Source organism: Lonchura striata, chromosome 1A, assembly GCF_050655825.1.
Source record: "Lonchura striata isolate lonStrDom1 chromosome 1A, ASM5065582v1, whole genome shotgun sequence".
Taxonomy (NCBI): Eukaryota; Metazoa; Chordata; class Aves; order Passeriformes; family Estrildidae; genus Lonchura; species Lonchura striata.
This window is the reverse complement of record NC_140741.1, coordinates 26,538,588-26,562,255: the sequence shown is the minus strand read 5'-3', so window position 1 is coordinate 26,562,255 and position 23,668 is coordinate 26,538,588.

Below are 23,668 nucleotides of genomic sequence, written 5' to 3'. Positions count from 1 at the left end.
ATTCCTAACATCCAAAAATGGCATTGTTGGACCAAGGTCCTGAGCTGCAAGACAGTGATGCAGCTGACAAAGGTGGCCAAGCCAAGGCAAGCTGTATCATAGGATGGACTCATGAGGACAAGGAAGTGCAGGTTACATCTATAAAGGCTGCAGTGGCTGTACCTGTTGTGTATGAGTGCTTTCAGATAAAGAAAGTGGCTGTTTAATGTCATGATACCTGCTTGTCTGGAGGAAAAGGGGTTTAATTTTGGGCTTTGCTCAAATTAGGCATTGGGCCAGAAGACACATGTGATCCCAGCTTCTCATCCCTTTATGATAAGTGGGGAGAGAGGTGTTGCCTCTATTTCTCTGCTGTACATTTTCTGTCTTGTGTCACTGTCAGCCACAAAATTTCCTACCTGTGACACCTGTTTCTCTTTCTCTCTGCTTCTCAAGTGGCAGCCAGAGAGATAATTAGTATTTTTGACACTGTCAAAAAATATTGTTGAGCCCTTTGTGGCAGAAGCTGCCAGATGAAGCTGCAAATTATATAATAAGTGTTAATTAGAGGCTTTTCAGGGCCATATTACCATATCCATGAGGGCAGTGCCCTCCTTTTTGGGCCACTGTAGGAAACGGTGCTTGTGGGGAAGAGGAGCAAGGAGGTGTCAGTGGCATTTATGGTGGTTGCGTATCCAGGAAAAGGATATTCTGGCTCCTTAGTGGCACTAGAGGTGCTGGGGTAGAGCACACAACTCAGAAGAAAGAGAAGCAAGGTTGGACACAGACTGATGGGGTGGAGGTAAAGGGGTTTTAAACTCCTATAGAGCTGTGGTGTGATGTTGGAGGGGTAGCTGGGTGTCAGGTCCTTCACTGTTCTTCCTTCTTCCATCCACTGCTGCAGGGAGCTGAGCTAGAAGGTAGAACTTGCCAGGGCAATGTCCAAAGAAACCAAGGCTTGAGTGACCTCTGAAAAGCCCTCAGCCACCCATGCCTGCCAGGTGACGACTCTGCTCCTGGATGAGTAGGCTGCTTCTCTAAGAAGGCATCATGGGCCCAATCCTGCCTCTCTAAGAAGGTTGTCCTGCCTGTGACTGGGTGTGCAGGAGGGAGAGAGCACCAGTCCAGTGGTGGAGTGTGAGAGAGGGACAGGGGATCCTCCAGGTTTCGCTGTTCCTGTAGTCTCAGAGCAACTTTGTCTAGATCTGCCTTCACTCTGCATGAGCTGGGTTGTTGACCCTGGGCTTGATGAGGAGACACTGCTCACTTACCCCTTCCTAGATCCTGCACAGAGAAGGGGGCACTGATTTCTCCAGCCCCGTTATGCAGTGTATGTGCCTGAAGGTGAAACTGCCTAAGGCATGTTAGCCAGCCCAGAAAGAAGATTTAGATGACAGATCTCCTTCCTGCTTTCAATTGTTGCTATGCAGGGATGCTTTGAAGTGGTTGGATTTGCCAGCACAGCCTCTCTACGCCCCCGTGCCCTCTCAGAGGAATAAGAAACTCATTGCTTGAAGGCCTAGGAGCGATCACTTTGGCATATTATGGAGTCTTTCCACTGAAAAGTATAATCTGCAAGGTCATTACAGTTACAGCATAACACACCATCCTGGGTCTGAAGAAACTGAAGAGCTCCCTTCTGGCTCTGGGGGAGGAATGGACTTGCCTGGGTCTCTTGGAAAGTGACATCCCTTGTTCCCCAGATAGAGTTCATCAAACACCTGTGGGAAATGGAAGAGATTTGTCTCCCTCGGTTTCTCTTCACATCACTAAGTCCCAAGTCTAGTCAGGGTGGTGGATGGAGGGAAGCAGCACATGATGGCAGCCAAACCTCTGGGCTTCTTCTGCCTGGCTACCTGTGGGAACCAACCAGACACCCAAAACACTGTCAGAACAAGACACAGGCTCTCCTCTCACCTCTGTTTTACCTTCTAGCCATCAGCTCCCTCCTCCTTTCCTGCAAATTGTGCTTTCCTCACAACTTTTAATCACTTCCTTCACAGTCTCCTTTTTTCCTGTTTTCTCTGTTCTCCACCTTCCCGCACTGACTCTCACGTCTCTGTTTCCTAGGGAATAATGATTTATTCTATCTCTCCTCCCCTTCACTTTCTTGATATTTTCTCTCACTATCTTCCATCTGTTATCCTTTTCCCATTTCTCCATTTCTTTCCTTCCATTCAACCCCTTCTGTCTCCTCCCATGTCCACTTATTTTCCCCTCTCATATAATGTCTAATGTAATTTCTCTCATCTTGAGTCATTCAAACCTGCAAGGAAATGGTTTCCCACAGGGAAACGAATGTGAGAAATATCTTCACTCGCCAAAAATGAAATATTGGCCATACGGGGTGGGAAAAAAAAATTTAAAAAGAAAAAAAAAGGAAAATAAAAAAGGCAAAAAAAGGCAAAAAAAGGCAAAAGCCAGCTCATTGTTCAGAAAGGATGAAGAAAGCAAAAACTTTGAGCAATATTCACAACTAGGTTTAGAGCATTTCTGCATCAATGTGCACTGAAAGTACTTCTAAGGTTCTCAGGCACTGCAGTGGGGCCAACCTACACAGCACTGGGCCAGACAGAAGGTGGAATCTGGGGATACAATCAGTGTATGAAACAAACTTAGTGTGTGAGTCAGTTGGATATTCTCTGCTGCAGGCATTTCTGAGATGATGTCTCTGCCCAAATTACTCCAGTAGTGACTCTTTCAGAAATGGTTGTGGTTGTGGCGTTGAAAGGGCAGGGGGGCCTCTTCTAACATGGTGCCACACCATCAGACATAGGAACCTGGTGAACACTCAAAGCATCCCTGGAAACTACTTCCAGGAGGGATCAAGCACCTTGCCCTACAGACACATTTCCCTGCTGGATCTCCAGATCTGCCCTGGCTCCTTACTGAATGTTTTCAGCTGTAACCAGCTTCTTCCACACCTTGGCCCCAGAGATGACCTACTGCAGTGCCTGAGCATCACCCACAGGCTGGAATTTCTTAATGAAGACTGCAGTACAGAGGAAGTCAGATTTGGGCAGAGGCATCACCTCCAAGATGACTGAAGGAGAGAAAGTAACATACTGTTCTTCCAGGCAGGGGACAGACTCAGCACCACACATAATGACTCAGAGAGCAGCTTTGGTGGGCAGAGAAAGAAAATCTCAATGAATCCCGCAGGCCTTTCTGTTTCACTGATCTATTAAACAAACCATACCTCTATGTACAGCAAGTACAGGCTCAATCCCATGTGATCCTGATATTTTTAGCAGCTTGCTCATGGATAAGGTAACTGGGACTTTTTGCTTCACTAACAGGAGCCCTGAAGCCAGAGCCCAAAGAGTCCCAGTTAACAGGTAGATCTCAGGTGAAAATCCAGGTCTGCAAGTGCTGCAGTGAGAGACACAAGATTCTTGATTACAAGAAAAAATGTCTTGGGATCTAGCTGAAACAGGTGTTCTACAGCTGGATCTTGGCTAATTCACTGTGTAACCCTGTTGGGATCCCTGGAGATGGGGAGAGGTTGGAGAGGCAGGCATTCTGCTTCATCAGTGCTTGGGACAGTATGTTGTGGAAGGGTGGTGGAGCAGTGCTGGATCTTGATGCACACTGAGGCTGCATACAGGCAGGAGATTGGGAAAGGAGCTGTGGCAGAGTGGTGGCAATGGAATGTGCCTTCTAGCAGAGACCTTGGCAATGTGTGATGTTTCTCTGCAGGGTACCAGGTGTCTCCCTCTTCCCAGTTTATCACAGCCAAGCTGAGTGGTCTGGTGTGGGGCAGAGCCTCCAGGCCATGCAGAGGCTTGGCTGTGCTGCCCGTGTGTGATGATCTGCACCGTGACCAGGCTCTGTGGTTGCAGCCGGGCTCCTCTGCTCTGTGATGTGGAACATGTGCTTCCAACCTGCTGTTATAAATGAGGGGATTTGGTGGGCAGGAAAGGATTCCCCTGATGGGTCAGCTCCTTCTACTGTGACCACCTGGAACCATCTACACAGAAGAGATTCCTTGGATCTGCACCAGAGTTCCTTGGACAGCACACATCAAGGAGGCTCTTGCCAGAAACATTCCCTGCAGACAGCCATGGCATCAGTGTTTCTTGTCCTCCAGATGGGGCAGCCCTCACAGCTTACTCCTCCATTGCTGGGATCTCAGGCAGGAAAAAGGCCTACTGGAAGAAGTTTTTCTGGTCTCTATATGATCATCTCCAGGTGACCACCAGGCAGAATAGCAAATTTATCTTTGCAGGGATCATGACCTTTCTACAAATGAATGTAGAAAAGCAGCAGAAAATCTGCCATATCAGCATGAATCAAAGCTGTCTGCATTTTCTTTTCCACTGAGGATTCTAAAATTACAAATGGTCTGAAGAAGGCAAGCAGGACAAAAGTATTGGCTATTCCTTCCCAAGTGAGAACATTGAGTATCCTTGAAATTTTTAAGTATCTAGTTTAAGATAAAATTAAAAAAAAAATCAAGAAATAGCTAATGAAATTCCTCACCAAAATGTTTAAACCAAATTTCTGAAAGTCTTTAAGTGCTGTTGGCCAGTATTAAGGAAAGAATGAGAACACTGGGACAGATGGACCTTCATGACAATCCAGTACATCCGTTCTTCTGCATTATTGCACATGTTATCCAACCTCTGTCAGCATTGTGCCAAGGTCTGCCCAGCAAGGCTGCTGCAATGGTCTGAAATGCCAGGTAACTGTTAGCCTGATACTAAGATCATCTGACAGATCTGAGGGGAAAAGAACTGCATTTGAAATTTCCCAGCATTGCAGCAGTGAGACTCAGAACAGAGTTTCTGCAGCTGCTGTTTCCATTTCTCCCAGCACACAGCTAGCACTACACAAAATTCAGGTCTTAAAACTATTTGGAATGGACCAAAAGGGTAAGTGGGATGTGCATGTATAAAAAAAGTTTAAATGTACACAGCAGCAGTCAGACAAATGACCAGGAGAAAGGAACTACATTTAGCTTGGGTTTCTTGTCGAATGAAAACATACAAGGCAGTACACCTCTGGAGACATGCTTGCCCTGGGGAGCAGAGTGCCCACAAAGGCAGGTGATGTGATCAAGACCAGGCACATCAGATGATGTGAGAGAGGGAGAGGCATGGCACCAGGGCAGTGGAATCCTCTAAGCAGCAAAATTTGCCTCCTGACAAGAATGCTGATGTCAGTGATTGCTGACACAGCAGTATGTATGGGAAGTGGTAGGATAGAAAAACCCCAAGATTTTATTGGTGAAAATAGACAAGGAAAAAGTTGAAACACATGGCTTCATGACCTAAAGCCCCTTATGAACCAGGATAGGTGTTGAGAAGGGAAGTCCCTGTGGGATTGATCCTGGGAGGTGTCAGGCTATACTAGATCTGCTAATGACCTTGTTTGCAGCTGGCTGCAGGTCCTCTCTCGAGCAGATGGTAGGCACACTGCACCACTTGCCTGTGGGACACAGTGCTGAGTGTCCCTGAGTTAACCTCCAGGTGAGTTCCCCATGACTGTCCAGAACCTTAAAAATCACAAGAATACAAAAATATGGGAGGAAAAAGGAAGGCCTGGGAAATATTGGCTGACTGCTAAATGGGGCAGATGCCCAGGTGAGACAGGGCATTGAAAACACTGAGGAATTGAGTGGCTTCTCCAGCTCGGCCTTTAGTAACAATACTGGCCTTCAGAAATGCCACTATTTGGGGGAAAATAGGGAGCAACTTAACCTGTGTGGAAGAGGATCAGGAAATACTTAAGCAAACTGGACACGTGTAAGTCCATGGGCCCTGATGGGATGCATCCAGCAGTGCTAAGGGTGCTGGCTGGTGTCATTTCAAGGTCAATCCAAATAATCTTTGAACACTCATGGTGAGTAGGAGAAGTGCCTGGGGACTGGAGAAATGTAAATATCACTATGGAAGTCTCAGTTTATAGGAAGTCATGGAAAGGACTGTGCCGACTGGAAAGGATGGAACTGAAATTCCTCTGTGTTTTAATGGCCTGTTAGAACAGAGGGATGATGCTGCATGGAGGAATCTATGCATTTCTGATTCCTGCCAAGTTGAAACAGTGTTGGTCAGGCAAGGTTTATAGAGGGAGATAAATGACTTTTTTTTTTTTGACAAGCCAAATTAAATGTAAAAATTGACAAGCTCCTTTTTGGACTTGCTGCATTTGCCTCCCCTGTGGGCCTGACACTCTGCCCATTTATTTGTGCTCATATCCAAGCTGATGCTTCACACAAACCTTGCCAGTCCTACCATCTTCTGACATCACACTTAGAGCAGCCTTGAGTTTAAAATATAAATTCCTATTTTCACAGAGACCAAGCTGTAAAAGCAACATTCCTATGTTCATTGGTGAGCTGGGGTGAAAATGAAACCAATGATTAAGGATTTGTTTGATGATGTCCTTGCATATGAGTACCCACTGTGATAATCCACATGTGCGGTAAGGGAGAAGAGGATCAGCTGTTCCTCCAGGTAGTTGAACTGCAGTTCAACAGTTAATCTTTCAGAGCTGATCTTTACTACAGTATGGCTTGTTCTCACATTAAGCTCACATGGTGTTCAGGTTGACTCACGAGCCTGTCACATGCTGGAAGCATCACTTTCTGACAGGTAATAGAACCAAACAGAGCAGGGTCTAAAGCAAAACCCTCATGGATTTGCCAGTGAAGGCAAGGAATCCTAGGAAATGGGGCATGTTCTTATGTTTCAGATAAGGGTTTGGCTCCTCCTTGAGGGAAGGTAACTGAGCAAAGCAAATAATAATAAAGCAAACCAAATTGTAATATAGCAAACCCAATGGTACAGGCTAGCAGGGAGATACTGCAAACAGAGTGAATAAGACAGAGCCTTGTTCCTTGAAACTCCCACCAATGCCAAAAAGAAACAGACAGAAGAAAAAGAGATGTCTGAAAGCACAAGTGTGAGGGAGAGAGGGAGAGTGTGTGAAACAGACACTGAGGGAAAGGAATCCTATGCAACACTTGAGAGACACGGGTCCTGTAGCCTTTGTGTTCATGTTAGAGCTTGTGAGTGGGTGAGACAGCCTGTGTGAGAGAGCCCCAGACAGCTCCCGTGTGTGTGTGTGTGTGTGTGTGTGTGTGTGTGTGAGTGGGGGTGTGAGAGCCTGGCACAAAGAGGGGTGAGCCAAAATGGGGCCTCTCCAACCTCCTCCCTGCCTGGGAAGCCACTTAAGGGGCTTGGAGTTGTGGTGGGGTGACACATGCTTTGTAAGAATGGGGACATGTAAGAGATATGCATTGACCCCTTTGGCACAAGTCCGTGATGCCACATCATCACTGTCGTGTCACCACAACATCCTGTCTGTACAATGCCTTTCCTGTTTTGGTGCTTACCCTTCACTCCCACCAAACCTGAAATACCACCTGGCTGCTCTGCAGGGTTAAGGATGGAAGTAAGGGAGACTGGTTGAATAAACCTTTTCCTTTCATGTACACTGGGAAGCCAAGAAGGAGTAGTAAAAATGCCCTGGCAGATGGTAGCTGCTGTCCTGCTCCCACAGCCTGTCCTGCTGCCTTTGTGTTTGTGCCATTTTAGAGCAGAGCAGGAGGCAGACAGCTTTCCTCTTGCTTGCAGAAGGCTCCTCCACAGAGCCAAAAGGCCAGAACAGCATAGCCAGGTCCTGCAGCTGGCAAGACCAAGTCCTGTCTCACCAGAAACTCCCAGACGTGGAAAGATGGGAACGTAGTGTTCCTTCCAGCACCTGTTTGGCTTGAACACATGAGCTGTCCTGCTCCTGCTGCTTCTGCTTGCCATGAAGTGCTCAAAGACCCCTTAGTTTTTGGTCAGGGCTCAGGCCTTGTCAAGCCCTGAAGACTGAGGGAAACATAAGTGTGTTGGCAAAACAAGGGTTTCTGGAGTGCTCAGGCAGTTTGAAATGCAGCTCAGCTCTCTGTCAGCTGGAGAGACAGCAGCATGAGCCAGGTGCTGGGAACAGCCTTGATTGTTTGAGTGGCTGTCCTCAGAGAGACTAAAAGCTAGAAGAAAGGTACCCCAGCAAAACTCTGGAGATGAGAAATGGTGCCATTGCTGCAGGTCCTCAGGAATCTAGAGGCTGAGACTCTGGTTTCAAGAGCCATTTTTAGTGACCTGAGTTATTCAAAACATTAGCTGAGTGCTGGTGAATACTAAACAGGACCTGTGGGAGATAATATGGAGGAGAAGCTGAAGACAGGTGGGTGACCTTGCACCTCACACCAGTGTTCAGACCTCTGATTCACCCCTTGACTGACTGTCCTGGGTTGTAAGATGTGGTTTTGGAGTGTGTTCTATTTCCCATCTGTTAGAGGTGGGCCAGTTATCTTCTGTTAATTAGTCAGTTTATCTCTTCCACAACCAATCCTCCCTCTGGGGAGACATCTGCTGTTAATGGGCCATTGAGTCTCACTGCATGACTGATAGAATTACATCACCCCACTGTGAGATGCTCTGCCCAGAGGGAGGAGCCAAGCATTCCTACCTGGATATAATCTGAGATCTGGAACACCACAGGCAGCCTTTTCCCACTGGATTCCCAGAGGAAGACCAGGCCCATCTATATCCCCAGAAGAAAACTGCACCCTTCTACGGGATCGCTTCTTCAACAGAATCACACCAGTCACTGCAGGAGGACTGCAGCCACCATTCTATCAGACTGCCAGCAAGACCCTGACCCACAGGGTGTCAGGTTGTATTCTGACTCTGTCAGTGTTACTGCATTTTTCATTTTATTTTTATTTTCTTCCCTAATAAAAAACTCAATTTAACATAAAATAATTTAAAATAAAACCCTTAATTTCAAAATTATGGTAATTAATGGGGAGGGGATTTACATTTTACACTTCAAGAGAGGCTCCTGCCTTCCTTAGCAAACACCTATCTTTTCAAAACAAGACACTGACATAATTTTTGCTAACCCTTAAAACCCAGACAGCATCAGCACTGCAGATTTTCAGAGGTACCATGAGAAATCATCTGGCAGAGCTCTTCAAAGTCCTGGTGATGTCATCATTGCAGAGTCCTGATGCAGGGCTGTTGAGCGTGTTCTTTACTGGCTGAGAGTGTTCTTTTCCAGTTATCCCAGCACCTTTCAGCTGGCTGCAAATTCCCACATACCTTAGCACTGCACAGCAATAGCACAAAATGTCTTTCAGTGCTAGTTGTGAATATATTTTGTGAGCTTTGATTGATACTGTGATGACATACACATAGGCACTGGCCTGCTCCAGAGGCATCTCTTTTGCTGCCCAGGTACAGGTCTTTTGAAAATGCCAAGTGTCTGTCCCAGGCTCATGAGATCTTGCAGACTATTTACAGCCCGTGGGCTTTAGGACTCCATCCTTGTTTTAGACAAAACAACAAGGTCATGTATGGCAGCCCTAAGGGTGGCTGAGAAGACAGACCATTGGTATCAGTTTTCTAAGGAAATGGAAACATGGTGCTTTCCTTCTACATCAGGAGACTCTGAGTAGCAACTTTTAACAAAAGGCAATGATATTGCCCACATGAGCCTTTAAAGAGACTGAATGATGTCACCAATTTGTGTAGTAGCAAATTGCAAGGTCAGTTCCAGACTCTAAAGAGCGCTGAACCACTTGAGCACAGTGTAATGCCCAGCTGACCACTCCTAGTAAGTAGGATGTCCCTACAGGCACTGATAAACACTTGTGATTACTGAATCAGAGCTGGCTGGGCAATTTGAGCACAGCCTTCTCATTGTACTGCAGGGCAAGTGTCTGAACACACTTACCAGCAGGAGTGCCTCAGGAGGGAGTTACAGTCCCAGATAAATGCCTGTCTAAAGCCTTCTAGAAATTACTTGTCTATGTTAGAGCCATGTGGCTGTAGCTCAGTCACAGAGAACCATGTCTCTGGGGTTATACCTCTTCATCCAAACATTAATGTTGCTGTTGTCTGTGGAGTGAAGGAGTCTTTCTTAATCACTACTTCCATGAGAATGGATGAATATCCTTAACATCTCAAGCTGGCTTCTGGGTGAATTCAACTGGACTGAGAACTCAAAGAGGCTCTAGAGGTGTGCAGATGTGTCTGAGTGAAAGCTATGCTCAAATCCTTTGCAAAAAAGCAGGCTGTCTGTATTCAATTCTGCATAGTGTGCACAGGGAGGTGAGATGCTATTCCCACTCCCACCAGGCTCCCCTTGGGCAGCCCAGCACTGTCCACAGTGCTTGCTGGGTTAGTCTGCCTTTCACAGCAGCTTCCTCTTCCTAGAACCAAAATGAAAAGTGTGCTTCCGGTGTTCCCTCTGTGCATTTGCTCTGTGTTGTCCTGCTCCACTACTTCTCCTTCAGTCCCTGCCTCCTCCTTGGTCACATTCCCATGCCCGTGACCTCCATCGGTATTACCTGTCCATCCCCATCATCCTCCGAGAGCTGAGACAACGGACTGACAGGCACAAGCCACTGCTGATGGAAGGAGGAAGATAGTCCCCACAGCTCTCCCATCAAGAAGCCCCTCTAAAACCATCCTAATGAGATTCTCCTTAGGGGCCCTGTCAGCTCTGCCTTTCTTTGCAGGCTCCTTTGACAGACGGATGTCAGTTCGGGAAAAGCTGTTTGATGTTCTTCATCCTAATGAAAGTGATCCTCCGGCAGGCACTGTCTCCTCTGCCTCCAGGCAACTGTGGTCTAGCAGTGTCAGGCTACTCTGTGCTTTGTCATACTGGATCCTAATTAGTGGCTGACTCCTGCTGCTTCTGAAGTCAACAGGGAAAACATCCCTCTGGCAGCAGTGGAGCAGGAGGTAGGGGATGGGAGAGTCGGTGAACAGAGAAATGGCAAGGGTCTGTGTGAGTCCCTTCCCATCCTCCTCAAATATTACTGCCATCCCTTTTTCTCTCTTTCCTCTGCTCATCCAAAGACAGGGACGGATGTGTCGGCAGCTCTGTGTCTGCTGCCTGGCTATCACTGACCTGTAGGGCAGACACATGCTGCTTTGGGGAGAGAGAAAGGATGGAAATTCCCTCAGGCCAGTCACTTGGAGCTAGCAAAGTCCTGAGAAGAGGTGAACCTAATGGGAGATGCACTCCAGAGTGAAAAAATATAGATTACAGGATCTCTGCTCCAGACTTTTCCACCGATAATGATTTGCATCTTTTTGATTCAAGTGGTTGGCTGATGTTCAAGCTCCCGTATTTTGTTTCCCCTTTAGGAGACATATTAACATAGATCTAGGAAGTTCTCTAGGGATACCCTGTGTGTCTGTAAAGTGCTGCTGTGGTATGTCAAAAACTAGGAGGCAATTTCTTTGCTGCCCAAACCCCTTTCTTCAGGCTTTTCTTAGTGGTCTTTACTTCTTGTCTGCAGTTTCACTGTTTTCTCAGAATACGCTGCTTTCTTTCCTCTCTCAAACACCGCTCTTTTATTCCATACCTCCTACTTTTGGGAAATGGTACATGCCTATGTTTAGATTATGCCCATTAATGCTGCAAACAGGAGGTTGATTGTGTCCTGGAACCATCTTAAAGAAAGACAGAAGCTAAATTCATCTGATTAAAGGGCATTCGATTGGTTTGCTGCAGAACTTATTCAAAATCCAGTCAGATCGTCCATCCTCATCCACAAGCAAATGCAATCTCCTGAGCAATCATTACACCTGCAGCATCTCTTTTATTCAGTGCTGTCAGACACTCACAGCCCTGTCCTGGATTCCTCCCTGCCTTCCCAGTGGGGGTGTGTGTGTGGCTGCCCATCCAGCATCTATTTGTGCTTGTGTACTGTAGCTTTTGAAGTGATCATTATATTGCTATATGCAGCACAGTGCAGGACTACTTTCTTTCCATGGCTCTCCCTATCATTTCTCTGGGATACCTGACAAAGCCTGGTCCCATTACAGCTCACTGTGGGCACATTCAGGCTGCAAGAAGGCCAGATCTGATGATGTTGTGGGTATGTGGCCAGTCAATCAATAGGGAAGGCTTGGCTTTGGTACTTCAGGGCTACAAGCTGGATAGCTGGAAGGGTTTTGTAGTACTGCTGTAAAATTCCAGATTTCTGGAAGCTACTGGAAAGCATAGATAAACATCTTGGGAAGCATGTGACACCCCAAATACTGTGGTGTAATGAAAAGTCTATGGGTTAATACAACTGAGATATGGTTATCATAATGAATTTTAAATTATATTTGGAATACTTGGTGTTTGTTTTTTTTTTCTTTGAGCTTTGTTTGTATAGGGACTCCTTAATTCAGCCACAACCTTCCTTTTATTTTACAGAAGCACATATAATTTCATACACAATTCTCAAACCTCAAAATTGGGCCTTCTTAATCTGACACCAGTAAGTGGTTCTATAGGTGGAATAGTAGAGAGACCTGGAGGAAAATTGCTGGGATTAGAATGGGTGGTAGAGAGGGGAAGGGTAGAGAAGATTACAGAGCAAAATTCAGAGCTGCTATTTGGAGGACATGGAGGGAGCAGGGGGGAGTGGAGAGAGGGAAGTGGTTGTCCTTAAAGAAGCATAGAGTCAGGGAGCTGCTGGCCCCTCTCTGGAGGGCTCTGCTTGGCTGGGCAGCTTATTAACTGAAATTGAAAGAAAATGGAGAAGATTCAGGGCAGTGCAGCAGATAGAGGGGCCAAGGAAGGCCTGACTGATGAGGGAAAATTAAGCACTAAATGTGTTTATCTTTGCTAAGTGATGACTAAGAGGATGTGTGATAACCATCTTGCCATCTGAGAGACATGAATAATTATGTGCAAGTGTGTGTGTGTGGCCATGATCTAGGGTGGTGAGAGGCACAAGGGATTTCAAAGAGCTGGACTCCAGTGGTTACCTTGCCCCTACACAGGCTCAAGGGCAGGCAGAATTCCCCTCACAGAACCAAAGAGGAACCAGCCATGCTGGGAGTCAGAAAAGGTGCAAGTAGTGGGTTTGAATCAGGTTGGAGATGGGATGGGAAAGAAAACCTTGTTGTTGCTCCATCCCCAGATACAGTGATCCCTCCTGCCCTACCCCTCCATTTTTCATGTTATAATGAAAAACTACCCTTTAGTTGCTCTGACTCAGTCTCCTCACTTCAGGCTCTTCATGCTCCTCACTTCCCTCTTTTCTTTGTGTTTCCTTCCTATATTTATTCTTGCTCACTCTGTTCATAGTTTCTTCTCTCTGTTGCACAGATCCTTCTTCTCCTTGTTTTTCTCTTCCTTTGTGCATTTCTCTCTCCCCCTGCCCCTCCACCCGCTTCTTTTTCAGCAGGTAGATCTGCATCTGTGATTGAAGGTTCATTTTCCTTTCATTCTGTGGGTGACAAATTCTGACTTGGATAATCACTTGTGAAAAATCAAGAGAGAAGCCAACTGCTCCAGTGGCACAGGAACTGGCTGTGATGTTCATGAGGGCTGATGGCAGGCAGGGTGAGGGATGGGAGGGTGCTGTGCAGGACAGGGAAACTTTCTTCTTTCCTTTCACAGCATGGCAGGTGGACCAGGGCGGGTTGACGTGGCTGCTGAACATGTCTGGGACCCATGGGAAATTTCTTCCTCAGGCAATTTTGATACAAATAAGGAAAACTGGAATGTATTTCCTAAGCTCTGGCCTCACAGGGAAAACTGGATTTTGACCTTCAAGTTAAGGAGAAAAGATGTTAGAACCATGTAGGGGTTTGTCTGCATTGAGAGGTGTGGAGCAGACTGTGTATGTCCATATTGTTGGATCCAGCTTCAAGTAATGTGCCCAGAGAGTGCTTAGGCAGATCCCCACCCTGGTGCTGGTGCACCATGCTCATCCAAACTGTGTGACCATGGGCCTGCTAAGGTGTCACCAAGCAGGTGGCATCCCTTCCAGAGAACACCAGCAGTCTCTTAGCATTTGTATGAGTAGTTCTGACCTGGGCAGTGGTTTGTGTTCACTGAACTGGCTTTGTCAGGATTGCCCTCCCAGTGAGCTCATGATCACACTATCTGAGGAAATGGCTGGATGTAGAATCTTCCTTCTGCCTTGTGGGAGAAGAGTCAGTGCTGTTTACACAAGAGGGAATTGTTTGTGTCTCATGGCACAGCGGTGTTCACAAAAGCAGTCATGGCCATGACACTGGGGCTCCATCAGAAAGATCTGGTTTTGCTGGCATACCACAAAGAGCCTCAGTTTCCTCAAATGGAAACACTTCTGCCTTCTTCTCTGTTCATGTAGCCCATGTGGAGTCAACAGGAAGCTGCAAAGTTCTCAATGTGAACTTATCCACTGAGGTGAAGTGTGCTTATTTCTCCCACAGGGGCAACCCTTTTGCTTTTAGGCTTATGTGCTTTCAAAGGCAGAGATTCACCATCTTGCTGTTGGTGAAGAGTCAGGGCTGTGGCATTAGGAAACCACAGCAGATCCAGATTGAAAGATGCCACTGGCCCACCCAGCTGTCTTTTTGTTCTTGGCAGCTCAGTCCTTGGAGTCATCAACCTGCAGGTCCCAATGGCATGGTGGCACTTACACTCTCAGCACTTCTATTTCTGTCTGAGTAGGCATCCCCCTTTGCTCTGGAGGAAGCTTTCTTCCTGGGACACAGGGGAATGAATAGTAGGTAAAGACAGATGGCAGGAACAGGCAGACCTTTGGGCTAATCTGCACTGTTCCACCTGGACTTTTCTAATGCTTCTCTCCAGTGCCATGAAATTCACTATACAGAGAGCTGGGAGAACAAAAGGGTTAGATAAAGAGGAATCTGAGAGTAGAAGGCAGCATGACTAAAGGAGGTAGATAGAAGGCAGATCTGATTGGGGCCAGAGGTGACTGTGGGACTTGGGCTGGCACATGTGCGGAGCTGTGGCCAAGCAGAAAACAGAATTAAATGAAATATGACCATGAGAGAGCTACAGGGGAGGAAACTCTTGAAGTCAGAGACCAGTCTTTCCTACAAGGGACACCACTTAAGTCAGTTCCACTGACTTAAGAGATCATTCTCCTTGCTCCCCTACCTCCCTCTCACCTTAACTGTACTGCCTATAGCTGTTGGACATGTGCTGCTCTACTCTTCCAAGAGCATCACATTTCATCACCCCAAGCCCCTCTAGGTCTTCTAAGACCAGACTGAGGAAAGGAGCAGCTATATTATTAAGTTATAAGGTGTGTTAGCACCTGGGGTAGTGAAAGTCACGTGTCTGATGTATTCCTGTGTCCCAATGAGAAATACCAGCACACAAAATACCTCCTGTAGAAGACAGAGGCTGGGAGTAGAGGTGGTGGGAGAAGGAGGGACAGCTGATTGCTGAGGGTACCAGAGCTGTCCAGGCAGGGACCAGGGAGGAAGACAGTGTATGTGTGTGATAGGGAAAAAGGCAAGAAAACAACAACAAACAAACAAACAAACAAAAAAGGCTGTGTGTCTTTGTTCACTCTCCTCATTGTTTTATTAATGATAAAATAATGACTTAATGCCACTCTCCCACCCCACTGACTGCTTGGCCCTCTGCTCAGCAGTTTCCACTGATGGGGTAGAGCAGTGCCACTAAGGATGCCTCAGAAGGTGCTGGATGGGCTGCCCTGGCTGTATGGTTTTCCTTCACTCCTTCACCCTCCCTTTTTCTCATTCACCAATATGGCTTCGATGCGGCTCAGTGAGAATTTCCATTTATATTTCAGCCTTGCCTGTGACACTGTCGCCGAGTCCCTGCAGCTCTGACGCATGATTTCCCGCTCTCCCAAATGCTCTGCTTGGCTCAGCTGCTCATTCTCTCCAGCCTCTTTCCCATTCCTCATCCCACCATACAATCTTCCCTTCTCCCTCTGCTGTCCCCCGATGCCGCCGCTGACGCCTGCTCTTTCAGTCACTCCATCTTTCCCTGACTTGTCTCAGCCCCTCTCCCCATGCTCCCAATTAGCACAGTCACCATGTTTAGCCAGGCAGCTGGTGCATCCAAGGCTGCACGGGGAAAAGATGGGGATTTCTGCTTCAGAGCCAAGCCACATGCAGGCTTTCCGGTACCTGAGGCTGCTCTTACAAATATTCAGCCTTTGGCTTTGCCTCGCAGGCAAGAAGTCACAGCCCAGGCTCTTAGGGGGATGGCAGACTGACCCCCACATCCCTGTGCACAGCTCCCCCCAAAAAGTCTGTCCTACACAGCTACAAGGTGACACATTTGGTGTCTCTTGCTCGGGCTGGCTGACTGGGCAACTGGAAGACCAGAGGTTTCCCCCAGGAGACTTCAATAGGGTAGATGTGGCATGTGCACTAAATCTGTGTCCTCCAGATTGAATGGGCAGGACAGGCCCTAGTTCCACAGGCTTTGAAATAACCTCTGGAGGATTAGTATGACAACCTGAGCATTAGATCTCAAACACCCAGAGATTGGGGGCCAGAGTTTTTTGAGTCTCCTACACCAGCAGCCCAGCTCCAACCCATAGCCAAGAGAGCCACTGCAGTGATTCATCCTCTGCACCCAGCATCTTGACAGGAGAGCAATCCTCCAGTGGTGGCTACCTGCCCTTCTTTGCCAAGCCCACATTGCACTCCTGGGGGAGGATGCTCAGGGATTCAAATGAGGCTGAGAAGCAGATGTTGCCCTCATTAGAAGAGAAAATGTAACACATAGAAGAGGAGAGGAGGAGAGGAGGAGAGAGGGAGGAAGGGAGATGCAAGACAAATACTCTCACTGTCAGCGGGAAAAATTATCTTGGTTTTGGGAACGGGAGGCATCTTCCTGTTCTGCTCCTCTTTTCTGGGATTAGAGTGGAGAAGAGTCCAGGCTGGCAGAGCCTTGAGAGACACAGGGGTGAAGCGGGCTGTGCCATCTGAGCGTGGCACTGATTACACATGGCCAAAGGGCATCAGGAGTTCCCACACACGGCGGGGGCAAGCGTGGAAGCACCTCTGATAGCTGGGGGAGCAGGGGCCACTCGCTACCTCTCTCCATCCAGCCTTCTCCCCTGCTCCTGACCTGTCTCTTGTAGCAGCCTTCCTGAAGCACACACTGAGGCAGTGTCCTCACCCTGCTGGCTGCACCTCAGGACACAGAAGGCACCTAAGGAGCCTCTTGGCAAGGCCAACATGGCATCAAGAGACTCCAGGAGTCCCTTCCTGCTTAAGAACCAGGTAGGGCTCATGCTGATATAAAGAAGGGAGAATATCCAACAAAAAAGAGTGAAAGGGAGGACATGGGGGGCCACCACCTTAGGAAGGCTGGGGTGCTTGGAAACGGTCAGAGAAGGTGGAACGTGATGTCATGGTGGCAGACACTTGTCACAGATGGTTTAGCCTTGGATGGAGAGGCTTTCTTTGCCTCAGGAAGCAGTCCCAGCTCTGAGAGGGAGGCATTTGGCTGAGAAGATCTGCAGGGACCATGGGTGGTCCCATCCTGTTCCCCCACCTCTCAAAGCAGCCACCCAAGCAGAGAAGATCAAAGTCTGCAGTGTTTTAAAATAAATTCCTCCTTCTTCTGTCCCAAACTGTGTTTCTCCTTCACTTTCCCATTTCCAGCCCCATGCACAGTCTGTTCAGAGGGTAAGCTCATAGGAGCAGCCCTGCTCATCAACATAGGCAGCATTTAGAAAACACCAGCTCAGAAATGACCTTCTGCTCAGGTCTCTTCATAGGAGGACTGATGTCACTGTGTCTGCCAGCAGCCAAGCAGGAAACGTGCATCTCCAGGGCCGCTTCCACTTCCTTCCCACCTCCAGACCTCGGCTTTTTGGTATCTAGCACATCTCACTGCTCTTTTTAGCCTACCTTCTGTGAGGTCTCTGGGAGTCTTGCAGGTTCCTTTTATTTCAGCAGACCTCCCTTGAAGCACCTGAAGTGCAAGTTGTATTCCAGTGCTTCCCTGGCACATGAGAAGTCTCCTTCCACCCTCAAGTTTGCATCCCAGTGACAAGAGAGGGCAGTGAGTGTGAGAGCTACATGGTAAAGATGCTGAACTCTAGCTTTGTGTTTCCAACAGAGAGCAAAAGAGAGAGCAGGAATGGCCACCCAGAGCTCCTGTGGCAGGGACAAGGCTGATGCTGAGTCAGCTGCTGAAGGTGAAAGGAGAGAGGACTGGCAGCCGTGTTGGGAGCTGGATACCAAAATCACAGCAGGCTTCTTTTGAAAGCCTCAGTCAAAACACTTCTGCACCTCTGAAGGGGCATTTGATTTACAGATTTTGACAGTTTAAGAGTAAACTGGGTACCTAATGAGTCCTGCACCTGCAGGAAAAATGATGTGAAGAACAGGAGAGGATTTCCCTGGGGAACATCAAGAGGAAAAAAATGTAATGGGAGCAAACTTGGAAAAATACAAGTTTTGCCTGGGAGGGGAATCTGAGAAGATGAAGAATGTAAGGTAGAGGGGGAAGGCAGCCCTTGAGGAGCAGTAGCAAAGCAGGGGACAGGATTCTGGGACTGTGAGGAAAGGTGGATGGGGCAGGTGGGAGAGTGGAAGACAGAGTTTCAAATCAACAGTGGCTGTGAGGCAATTCACAGTGTTTGTGTTTGATGCTGTGCAGACATAAGTAGCAGTGTAGTCTGAATGTCAAAGGATCTGATCCCAGAGTGGAAGTAAAAAATAGATGTTCACAGGATTGTGGGATGTTATGACATTGTTTTGCACTTAGATCACCACAGGACAGGAAATAACACCAAGCCAGGCAGGTATCTATAGAAAATCTTTCTCAGTAAATTAGGCTGAGAAGGGATGAAAACAAGGAGTCAAATAAAGAATCTGAGAAAAAGGCTTAACCTGATCCCAGCACAGGCTGCAGTGAAGTCAGAGCCCTGCCTTGGGATAATCTCCTACAATCTCCACTGTGCTGCCCCAGTAGCCCACTCCTTTCTCTGGAAGAAGTGAACATTATTCTCTTAATTCATTTTAGAGGTGGCCTTTTCTGAGAACCTCTATACTTATTTGCTTGGAACTGGGCTTCTCCTACAACTTGATGGGCTGTTTTTGACATCACTGACAGCTGAGGAAGCACAACCCTTCTTGTATGAACACTCTGAACAGCCTTGTGCTTTCCCTTCTTTTGTCCTCTCCTGATTGAAGAGTTCACAAACCGAGCGTTGCTGCCTGCAGGTCTCCCTGAAGAGTGCCTCTGAGCATCTCAGGCAGTAACCTGGAGAGCACTTGCTTTCTGATTAAAGAGATGAGGCTCCATTAGTGGAGAGAGGGAGCAGAATGTGAAGGAGAGTGAGAGGCCTGCCATCAGGCAGGGTCCCTGCTCAGCACTTTAGGCTGTCCCTCTCTCAGTGCCATCCATCAATTTAACCCAATACAATGCCATGGTTTTAAGTGACTCCAGCATTAGAAACTCTGTCAGGCATGAGATTTATGGGGTGATGTGTGACAAAGCTGCTGCCTCTGCCAAGTCACACGTTTTACTCTTTTTCTTTCCTTCCCAATACTTGTGGAGCTAGAAAATTAGGTCTTCACTGGCCTCTCAAACTCATTTGTGAGATGGGAGAAAGAACCAGCTTTTCTGCAGTGGATTGAAGGAAGAGAGGCTATGGAGAATGGATCTGTGTGGGGCATGACAGGGCCAGATAGACTCAGAATAGACTCAGGACAGTTTTCAAGAGTAATCCAAAGCACTTTTTTTTTTTTCCCTTCATTTTCTTTGCTTGCTCCAAGTCCTCTGTATCCAATACTTATCTACAAGGTTGAACTTCATTCTGAGACATCACAGCCCTTTTGGATCTCCTCAATAGGTTCAAAGCTGTTAGGGTTTTTTTCCTTTATTCATAGCAGGAGGCTCACCAGTGTTGTCAGGAGCCTGTTGGCTCCAATAGTTTTCTATGATAGCTGGCAACCTGCCTGGCTCTGGGTCTCCCAGGATGGCTAAGGCCATGCATGCCAATCTAAGTGTGGCATCAGCTGAGGATGACTGTAGTCTCAGGTTTTTCTGCCAAAAGATATCCAGAGAGCCAGTCCCAATGACAAAGGAAGCTCCAGCTTTCCCCATATCCTGACTGTGTGCTTAATAGGGTCCCAAAGGGAAGGTACTTTGGAAAAGTATGTGGTGGAGTGTTGCTGTTGAGGCAGGACGGGAATGAAGAGACTCTGACCAGAAGGCTGTAATACTAAATCTCCAATTTATTCAAAATACGCCGCTCTTTTATACAGAGCTTTGTGAGGACCAACTGCATTGGTCCTGAAGTGGAAACAACCCACAGCATTGGTGCAGAGTGCTTGACGCACAGTGATAGAACTTAACTATAAACAATGTGAATAACAAGAGAGATAGAGAATTATTTACATTATTTTCCAACTCTTTCCCAGGCTTCTGCCTGGCTAGAAACTCCCGTTTCTCTCTTTGACTGAATCTGAGACCCACAGTAGAGGTAGGGAGAAAGAGGAGGACCAATGGAAGACTGACAGGAAGCGGGGTCTGGAGAAAAGCAGCGAGTATGAAATGAGTGTGTATCAGTAGCGCATGAACCAAGAAGCGTGCAGCTCTTGAGTGCTTTGCTTTCTGATGCTCTTCTGCTTAATGCACACTGTGCTTGTCCCCTTAGATCCCATTTCTATTGGATTTAGCAGTGGCCTTGTTGGCCTCACACTAGGTAACCAGTTTGTGGTGAAAACATGAAGAGAGAAGCCCCCAACCACCCCTGGCAGAGCAGCTGTCAAAGTAAATTGGCTTCCAGCCCCTTGCCAGCTGCCCCCAGCACCAGCTGTCTGTGCAAGTTAAGAGCTCTCTCCTGAGTTGCTGAGAACTGCCACAGCTAGCCTGTATCATTCACAGCATCTAGGAGCATGGAGCTGCTGTCTGGACATGGCGTGCCCTGCAGCTCCTTGGGCTGTACCCAGCTGGTACACAAGGGGAGCAGTAGATATTTGTGTGCACGTGTGCGCACACACACGCGTCAGCTGCACAACTGTGCAACTGCAGCCCGTGCCAGCACCTCGCAGGCACAAGCCCGAGCTGCCACTTTGACTTTCACAGGCTCACACTGAGCAAATGGGCACGTGGGGAAGGTGGACATAGGCAGACACATGTGGAGAGCCTGAGCACATGGGCAGTGAGAGCTCTGAGTGCATGGGAGCACATGAGCACAAAGCCCTGTGCACACAGTGAACAAACGTGCATGGGCACACCACAAAGTTTCTTCCCCACCCCTCCATCCAGCCACTGTAAGTAAAGCTTGTTTTGTGCAGTGTGACAGTGTGTCTCCCCTTGCCACGTGATGGTTTTATCATCTACACTCTCCGCTATATTAAATATTTTTATTTGGCCCTTTCACAACAAAACCTCCTGCCACCTCTATATGCCCATGCACATGGCTCTGTTCCCCTTCCACACTCCTCATTCCCATCGTCTTACCTTCAGCCATGTGTGTGCCCATGGATGAGAAGGTCTGGCTCTCTAGACCTGGATGGGGTTGTTTAGTCTTTGTCAACCAAAAGCCCAATTCCTGAATTAATCTGAAAGAGCAAAAATTCCTTATGTGCTCCACTTCTCTCCCTGCTCCACACCTCTGCATTTCTCACTGCCCCCATGGGCTCTGGCTGTTGCTCTGGGCTTGAAAATGTTATTAACATTACAAAAAGGGCTGTCACTTCACAGCAGTGAGGCGAAAAATAAAAAGACATTGTAATTATGAAATTGTTAGGGGAGCCAGAGGGAGGATACACCTGTAGGGTGATGGAGAAGCAGCAGGCTGCCCTCATTGCCCTGCCTGCCTTCCCCTTTTCCCTTTCCCCTTTCCCCTTTCCCCTTTCCCCTTTCCCCTTTCCCCTTTCCCCTTTCCCCTTTCTCCTTTCCCCTTTCCCCTTTCCCCTTTCCCCTTTCCCGTTTCCCCTTTCCCCTACTTCTCCTGCCCTCCCTATTCTTGCACTCATCTCTCTACCCTCTTCTCTCTTTCTTCTCTGTCTCTTCCCTCCCTGCTGATGTCCTGCCGTGGCACTACCTGCCACGGGCAGCATTGCTGTGTGTTAATTAACCTGCACAGTTCTGCGGATGAATGCCGCTGTCAGCAGGAGAACAGCTCCAGCCTCCCCCACCTTTGCACACCCAGCTCCTGCTTCCTCCCCATCCCCTGCTAAACAGATCTGTCACAAGACCATTTATCCATAATGTCCCTCTGTGACAACAATTTTTTTTCTAATGGGTGCACTGAGGAAATAGAGGCAACAAAAGTGAAGTTGACCCTGTGGTGGTAGAAATTACTGCACTGGGAGTTGTCTGTGGGGGAGCTTTCTGGGAGAAAGAGCATCAGAGTAAGGGTGAGTGAAACACATGGAAGGCCCAAGGGTTTGTCTGCTCCTGAAGCCAAACCTTCACTGACTTTGTCAGGAAATGCAGCCTTCATCCCCCAGACCCACTCTCACTGCCTGCTGGTGTCTTGCAGTGATGCAGGAGAGAGAGAGCAGGGCTGGAAGGCTGGGGGAGCACTCCCAGGGTAAGCAGGAGGCAGGAAAAATTATGGTTGTCACTAGATTAGAGGGTTGGGCATGAAACCAGATGTGAAAGGCTCAGGAGCCTTCCTGGTGTGTTAACCACCCCCTGATTTTGCAAAGGAACTCCCACTTCTCCCTGGTCTTTCAGCCTGGCAATTGGTGAAGATACTCAGCAAAGGATGACACTGGGATTTGTTTCTGGAGACCACAGACACAATAATTCTGGGAAAAGCCCTGGATGGCTCCAGCAGCCATCACAACAGCCTGCTCAACATTGTGGGTGCTTGCTCATGCTCACAGTGGAGGCAGCCTGGGAGGAAGGATTTCAGCTCTCCCTGTCCTGTCAGTTCCCCTGGCCTGCCCTGTTTTGACCCAGATACATTACAGTGTAATGAATCCGTGACTCCCCTCGGGATTTCACAGTTGTTGCTGTGCTGCACAGCACAACTGCTCACAATTTCATGGTGGTGGCAAGGCTGACGCTCATGCCCTCCTCCCCTGGAAAAGCCCTTGGGACAAAGGAAAAGCTCTTTAGGCTAAATTTGAGCTTCAACACGCCAGAACACGCCTCAGCTCTGCTCTGCAATGTGCACCTGACCTGTGCTGAGCCCATGTGCAGTGAGACCCCATCATCTGTGCCCACCTAATATGGCAGGGGCGCAGGCAGGCAGCCAGGGCACGCTGCAGTCCCTGGCTCCATCCATGTGGGATGGGGGTTACCAGGGCACAGTGCAGCCTGGCTTTGCAGCTCAGGCAAGATGTGGAAGGGGGGAAGAACTCCTATGGACAGCATAACTGAGTCTCACAGAGGACACAGCCTCAAGCCTTCAGAAGAGCCTGGTGATGCACAAAAAAACACAGCAGGCTTTCAGACCTTGTCTCACCCTTATACTGAAACTTTCTGTCCCATGAGCTGGACACAGCACGGATGACTGTGTTTAAAGCTGGGCTCTAAGTGTGATCCCCAAAGTATAACCTGGCTGGTTAAGTCAGAGGTAAGCATAACCTAGCATAATCATGCGGGAGCACAACTTTTCTTTAGGGTTAAAGGTTATCACTTGTGTACTTTGCACTCTTCAGTCCCCATTTACCTCCCATAAAGGATCAGTTTCTCTTTTCAACCTCTGCATCCCTCCTTTGTCCAGACCCCATCTCATTTAACTCTGCCTGCCTGGACCATGTTTTTGAACCCTCCCCTGCCTGCTGCCCTGATCAGTCCTTTACCACTGGCTGAGGACAGCAGACTCACAGCACAGGAGTGCTTCCTCCTTACAAATTATTGACACAACTCCTTGCCTTCACATACTCCTCACACTTCTCACTGCCTCTCCTCATGCTGACTGTGTTTGGCAATTACCTCTTCATCTAGCCTTTCTTTTCAAAAATTCTTTTTC